We start from the raw sequence: 7,349 nt of genomic DNA, 5'->3' as shown, positions 1-7,349 counted from the left end.
GTTATGCTGGATAATTTGGCAGAGCCTATTACATTGGCACTTCTCTGTTCTCTGTTTCACCTGTTCAGCTTGAATATCTGTAGACTTAAGAAAGATATTATCTCAGAGCTGATCTTCAGAAAGAGTAATTTATTGAAGCTAGATATCTTGACACCAGAAATCACAACTGACTACAGGTATTTTAAATGGTGACTCAAAGCAGATGGGTGCTACACATGCTGGAAAGGCTGCAATGCCTCAAGGGTCAGTCCCCAACAAATTATTTAAAGAGTGAGTGAATTAGTGCTGTCCGGTACTGATGATGTTAGAAAAGGATGTTCGCTTTTCCAGAAATTGTATGTCACAGTAGCTTCCTACCAGTGGACTTGTTTGAAACAAATCAAGGAATTTTATTTTATGTCAAGGGCTTCTGGGATTTTCTGTGGTGTGCACTTAATGTGTAATTGGTCATATAATTGGTCATAAAATATAACATAATTGGTCATAAAATTTATATTATAATTGGTCATAAAATTTCTACTGAAGGGGCAAATGTGCAATAGCGTTGATGAAAATGTCCATTTTTCCTCTACAATGGTAGTTTTATGGTGGCAAACTTAATGGCTAAAAGGGGAAACATTTTTTGTTCAGGATGGTATGTTACTGTGGTAACATTGTTACTGTGGGTGCATTGATTTTGTAGTACCTATCTACATTATTCATATCAACATGTTCTTGTTTTCCTGGCCAAGAGCTCTCATCATCTGTTATTTCTCCGTGATACCTGTTAATTGACTTTTATGAACTGTGCCTTCTTTCTTTGTTTTTCTATGTTTGCCTAGTTTTCCTGGCTGTCTGACAGCTCTGTCAGGAGTTTTTGTGCAGGTCTGATTTTGAGGCCTGTAAGTTGTAGATACTATAACACCCTATGTGCCAGTTTTGCTTACAGCGTTGTCTGAGCTGGTACAGGTGAGTCTGGTACATCTGAGGTAGCTCGTTAGTTAGGTAGTTTGTTAGATGTGTGCAGTATGGCACATGTGTATTGATTTCTGCCAGGGAGAGAATAGGGATGGTAAAGGGGGGAGACATTTTTGTTGCATAAGGATACGCACCAATTTAGATGTTAGTTCATGGTGTCTCACACATCACTGGACATTATTTTCCATCTGAACAACTTCTAGTATGTGCCTGAAATGTTCTAGTTGAATTACTTTTGGACACAAGTTTTCAAAGGGAAGTATAGACAAAATACCTGGTTTTGAATTATGCTAGTGCAAAGCTTCTGAAGTGTGTTCTGTGGTCTTCAAAGCAGATGCGAAATTCTTTATGCCTGTTCTCTGCAATTGTTTATCTTGTTCAAGAGGAATTTTAGTTTTTTTAAATATTTCAGACCAGCCTTCAAACATATTTCCTGTTGTGCTTTAAAGCAAGCTGATCTTGAAAAAAACGTTCAAAAGTGCACCCTTTGTTAATAATTGCAAGTGTGTGCTGTGCACTGAATGTGTATTGTTTTCGTTCAAGGAAACCTTAGAAAAATAAGGAGGAAGGCAGTTGTCAATGGGAGAATGTGTCTCAGGAATAAACAACCTTGTGAGCTTGTCAACTCAAGGTCAAGATTTACAAAATCAGCACAGTAATAACTGACCCAGTCAGTAAGTCTGAATGTCTTCAGCTGCTGTTCCCAACTTGTCACCAGCTGGTCAAAGGAGGTGAAGGAAGACCTCATTGCAGTCTGCAACTTCATTGTTAAGGGAAGAGGAGGGGCAGACACTGATCCCTTCTCTGTGGTGCCCAGTGACAGGACTCGAGGGAATGGCCTAAGGATGTGTCAGGGGAGGTTTAGGTTGGGTATTATAAAAAGGTTCTTCACCCAGAGGATGGTTGGGCACTGGAGCAGGCTCCCCAGGGCAGTGGTCAGAGCACCAAACCTGTCTGAGTTCAAGAAGCATTTGGACAATGCTGTCAGGCATATGGAGTGGACTCTTGGGGATGGTACTGTGCAGGGCCAGGAGTGGACTTGGTGATCCTTGTGGGTCCCTTCCAATTCAGCTTACTCTCTGAGTCTCTAACTGGTTTTGCATATACAGTCTGAATTAGGTCATAAAGCCACTCAGTAAGTAGTCATCTAGTGATACTTTATTCACTATGAGTATGCTGTGTAGGGGTTTTTCAGCCTTTTTGGATAACTACATCCACATCTACTAAATTGCTGATGGATTCCTATGTGGTGAGTAACAACCTTCTGGAAACAGGTTTGGCTTCACCAATTTCAGGTAGCTGGAGTTCCCCTCTGCACCAAGGGCCACAGCACAAAACCCAGTGTGTGTTGCTGTAAGGTGAAAGGAAATGAAATTATTTACCAGCCACCTGCTTTCTTCTTCACTCAAAAATTCTTGGAGCCCAGCTACTAATACATTCTCCTTATCTGAATTCTGGTGTAATTGCTCTCTGGCAGATAACAGTGGAAGAAAAAGGGATTTCCAAATCCGTAATACTCAATTAGCAAATCTGTATTACTTGAAGATAGTGTAGGAAGCACAGCTTCTTTGACCAATTTACTGTGTTCTTATTTGCGTGATGCCATGTTGATTCATTCTATCTTCCTGTTCTGCAAGGCTGAGCTGACACCTAACGTTCCGGTATCACAGCAATTCTTAACCATGCGGTAAAATTTGTCAGCAAAGAGCCCCACCACTATTTGATGCAAGTAGAAGTTTTGCTGTGACCTTGTTGACCAATTTTTACTGAAGCCTGAAGAAAAATGGTTTCTTTATGTAGATGCACAAAATTGTGTGATAAAGAAAACAAGCCAAACAATTATTATATTATTATTGTCAGTGGCCTAAAATTAATGTTCTGATTCTAGCAATTATTCAGACCTTTGCAGACTGGACCCTGGGGAAGAGACAATAGCATGGTGGAGCTATAGTTAACTTTTAGGTGTGCAGTTGTTTCTTTGGTTTTCTGTGCACTGGAACCCAGTGGGAAAGTGTTAATCACAATAGCAGTCATCACACCAAAAGTGAAACCTGAAGAGCAATCAGCGGATGGTAGGAAGAAGAGAACTCCAGTTTGATGGAAATCCAAGTTTTGGTTTGCTTTTCGATTCAGTTTTTCTGTTGTGTTGAAGGACATCTGGAGTTCCATGTAAAAATGTGAATGAATTTCCTAAATATATTAGTATTTCCTATAGTTCATCTGTGTGGGATGTAAGCTGACCTTGTGAGATTTCTCTTTCACTGGCTCTGTCCTAGAGAAGCTCGTGGAGTGACTGAGGAAGCCTGAACATGGCATGTCAGACGTGCTGTGCCTGGGAAACTGAAGGATGGTGCTTGGTGTTCCTGTGTGGTGTTGTGTTAGGGTGGAGGACTGAGAGCTGCATGAGCTTGGTGTGAAGACTGACTGTCCTTTGGGAAAGCAAGACCTGGTTTACGAACAGCTTTCACAGCTTCTGTTGGATCACTTGTTGCATTCATGGGCCTCTGTTAAAAGTGTAAGAGCAAGAGCACTCATTTACTAAGAGCTTGCTCTTTGCAGGGAGAGTTGGGTGGTACAGCTGGGGCAGCAGATCCTGCTTAATGTTGGTGGTTCTTCAGTGGAGGGTGGAAAGAACAACTCAAGCTTTTTACTCCCCACCTTCTTCAGAGGTCATGATAATGTTTTTTAGTAAAGCATGTCAGCTTTGTGAATGTGACTGACATCATATTTATGCCAGATCACTTTATGGTAAGGTAACTAAGGTAAACCTGTGAAGGTTTCAAGTGGACCTCAGAGTTTTTCCTTGTAACTGTGTTTAACTCTGATATACACATATACTCTCTGTATGTATACATATGTGTGTGTGTGCTGGAACAGAGGTATTTTTTTCCATAGCAGCTGGTATGGGGATCTGTTTTGAAATTGTGCTGAAGATAATGTTGATAATACAGAGATGTTTTCTTTATTGCTGGGCACAGGATCAAGATCTTTTCTGCTCTTCACCCTGCTCCATTAACATGTAAACTGGGGGTGCACAAGAATTTGGGAGGGTACGCAGCCAGGACAGCTGGCACCAATTGACCAAGGGCATATCCCACACCATGTGGAGTCACGCTTAGCATGTAAAGCTGGGGAAGAGGAAGGAAGTGGGGAGACATTCTGACTGATGGTGTTTTTCTTCCCAAGTAACCATTATGCATGATGGAGCCCTGCTTTCCTGGGGCTGGACACCTGCCTGCCCATGGGAACTGGTGAATGAATTCCTCATTTTGCTTTGCTCGTGTGTGGATTTTGCATTACCTATTAAACTGCCTTTATCTCAACCCACAGGTTTTCTTACTTTTGCTGTTCTGATTCTCTTCTGGGTACCATTCCAGTGGGAAGAGAATGTCTGAGTGGGGCTTAGTTCTGGCTGTGATTAAATTACAGCTGTGTGTATATATGTATATATACATATATCTTTTTTTTAAAACTCAAGGTGTCTTTGTGTAATACTGTCATGTACTGTGATGTCTCCAAAGCACCTACTTTAGGCTGTGAGTTAGAATAGGAATGCCTGGCAGGATCCAGAAAGCATGTACTTTTGGATTTCTCCTTTCTAGGCCCCTCTCTGGTTACCGGGTTGTTGTGACACATAAACTTAATCCGCAGATGCACCCTGTTCTGGAGAACTGGGTGCCAAGGTCTTGCAAAGTTGTCTGTGTGCACTAGGGAAACCTGATGAAGCTCAGCTCAGCTAGAGTGGGCCTGTGAGTTCCCAGAATGGGGCTCTCGTGAGGAATGCTTATTTGTGTTTCCAGGGAGAAGCTGGCTCCAGCCTGTTTGTGTATTTTAGCTTACACGACACATGGCTAAAAACAGATAACAGGAAAACACCATCATAATTCCTATGCTGTAGCTATTTTTTTGGCCCCATAAATCTCAAATTCTTGACAGTGATTCTACTCTAAGAGGAAACTCATTGACTCACAGGACTCTCTTGGGGGATCATCAATAGCAGAAGCCTGGTCTGGGAAAGGGCTGGGGCAGGGGCTGTTTGCTTCCTGGGGATGGACAAAAGTTGGAAAGCTGCTGTTAGTGACATGAGAGCTGTCACCTTCTTTAATGGCTCTGTTATAGTGAATAACTGAGCTGCCAGGGGCTCAGCTCAGAGTCTCAGGGCTAGTGCTGGTATATGGGCAGTGTCTGGGCACAAGTACTTCACCTTACATAGCATTACTTCCCTTCAAAATGGCTTAATAGAATTAATCTGTTACATGGTAAAACTGCTAATACTTGGTCAACCAAGGTGCTGGGGCTATTTCTTAACCTCAGTAACTGTTTTTTTCAAACTGGATTTTGAATTATAAGCCAGTTTGCAAAATTCTGTTCCCATTTAGAGTGGTTTTCTTTGAGCTATGGTATGTCATTAGTTCCACTTCATCATGTTACTGAGTCATGGCTGTGCAACCACACCACACATTAACAGGAAGCTCAAAAGTTTCAGTTCACCTGATGTGACTGTTTGCAAGACATAGTTGGACACATGTAGGTCACTATATAAAGTGATAGTCTTACAATGTGTATGTGACTTTACACGCTGAACTAAGAGTTGCCATCTGGTGGAAGGGTTAATAGTGACGCCTTTGGGGCTGTGTGCACTGAGATAGTCTGAATTCTCTTTTTTCCCTCTGTGTGAACTGAGTGTTGACTGCTGTTGATAAGTCTTACCAAAACTTCTTTATGTTTTACTGATGTTGGCAGGAGTTTTCTGAAGGAGCAAGACCGCTGGACTAGGATCTATTGCAGTCTCATTGACACAACAAACATTGTTGCTGGTTTTGTATTAATTAGTTAATAATTTAGGGACTGCTGTAGAAGTTACTACTCAGTGGTCCTGATAATAACGTGGTATTAACACATTAAGATCACTGATAGCAGCAATATAGCGTTGTCTCAACTTATCTCTAGGTTGCTTTCTCTTGTATCTCCAGTATATGAATGTTTTTGAGAATAAAGTTATTTAAAACAGAAGGGATTTTTTGTGTGTTTGTTTGTTTTGGTTGGTTTTTTGGTTTGTTTGGTTTTGTGTGTGTGGTTTTTATTTTATTGGTTTTGGTTTGTTTTTTGTTTTGCTTTTTCCCCCCCAGAATCTAATTTAAAATTGAGGCAATGACTTCCCTTCCTCTTGGATGTTTTGTGATATGAAATACCAGCTATATGATATTGCATCTTATACTTAGGAGTCCCAAAAATTATGTAACAAAACCAAGTGAAGGTCAGAGACAAAGATCTTTGATGAAAGATCAGATATAAAAGCCAAAGTGTTACTGTTAGAGGAAATGTGTTACTCTGTGTTACAAAGATGTTACAGCCAGAGAAGGTAGGAAATTGCCCGTCCTCAGCAAAAACCCTGAGTCAGCAGTGCCTGTGCTGAGAATTGTCTCCTGTCTTTTTCAATCACCTAATATTCCCAGGCTAAGCAATTTTATTGATGCTATTCATTCTTCTTCCAAAGGACGTACAATTTCTTACATAACATTAAACCTGTTAAAAAAAAAGAAATAGAAAAAAACCAAAAACCAAACCAAAACAAAAAAATCAAGCAAAAATATAACAGTTGACTGCTACATGTCCTCTCCCAGTCTCTGTATTGGTACCAATTCCTCTGCAGAAATTGACTCCCTGCTGCCATTCCTAATGATTGTGCCCAGAAGACATTTGCCTGTGTACTAGGTTTCCATAAGGAATGGTTGGATTACAGGAAAGCTTATTTTCAAGTTTTGTAGGGAAGAATTTATTTCCATTACTGAGGTTTTCATTGCTGGACAGAGAGCTGACTAAAACAAGTTTACTGGAGCTTGAGCTGAAACAATTTTATAGTCTAATATTTGGAAGTTTGAAAGTCTGGACAAAAGCAGAGAAGAACTGAGATAAAATGGATGTGACAGCTGAGTGCTTCACAATTGAGCTGGAGCAAAATGAGAGACTGAGTGCTCAGTTTTAGGTGTTACATGACCTATGGCCCATTCATACAAGGGTTTAAGGGGGGAGAATCTCATTGCCAAATAAAAGATCCAAGAGCACAGTACACAGGCTCACTTTTTCACATGCCCACTCTTGACAGTATTTAGCCCAGTGGCCAGTCCTGCCATTTCCAATAGTGCAGTATAATCCTGCCTGATTGAAAATGTGCTAAAGCCCAAGAGAATTCCTGCATGCTGGTATGTTGATGCTGATACACAAAGCAGCTGGACATCAAAATACAGTATTGGTTGCTCACCTGTGACCTCATTCAAGGTCAGAAGGAAGTGTCTGTGGCTTTGGAAGCAAATGTGATGCAGAGTTCCAGTCCTCCCCAAAAAATCTTTTGTCTTCAAAATGGGTCAACAAGTCATTGTCGAGAATATTTA

Source organism: Serinus canaria, chromosome 1A, assembly GCF_022539315.1.
Source record: "Serinus canaria isolate serCan28SL12 chromosome 1A, serCan2020, whole genome shotgun sequence".
In the NCBI taxonomy this organism is placed as follows: domain Eukaryota; kingdom Metazoa; phylum Chordata; class Aves; order Passeriformes; family Fringillidae; genus Serinus; species Serinus canaria.
Note: the sequence above shows the minus strand (reverse complement) of the source record.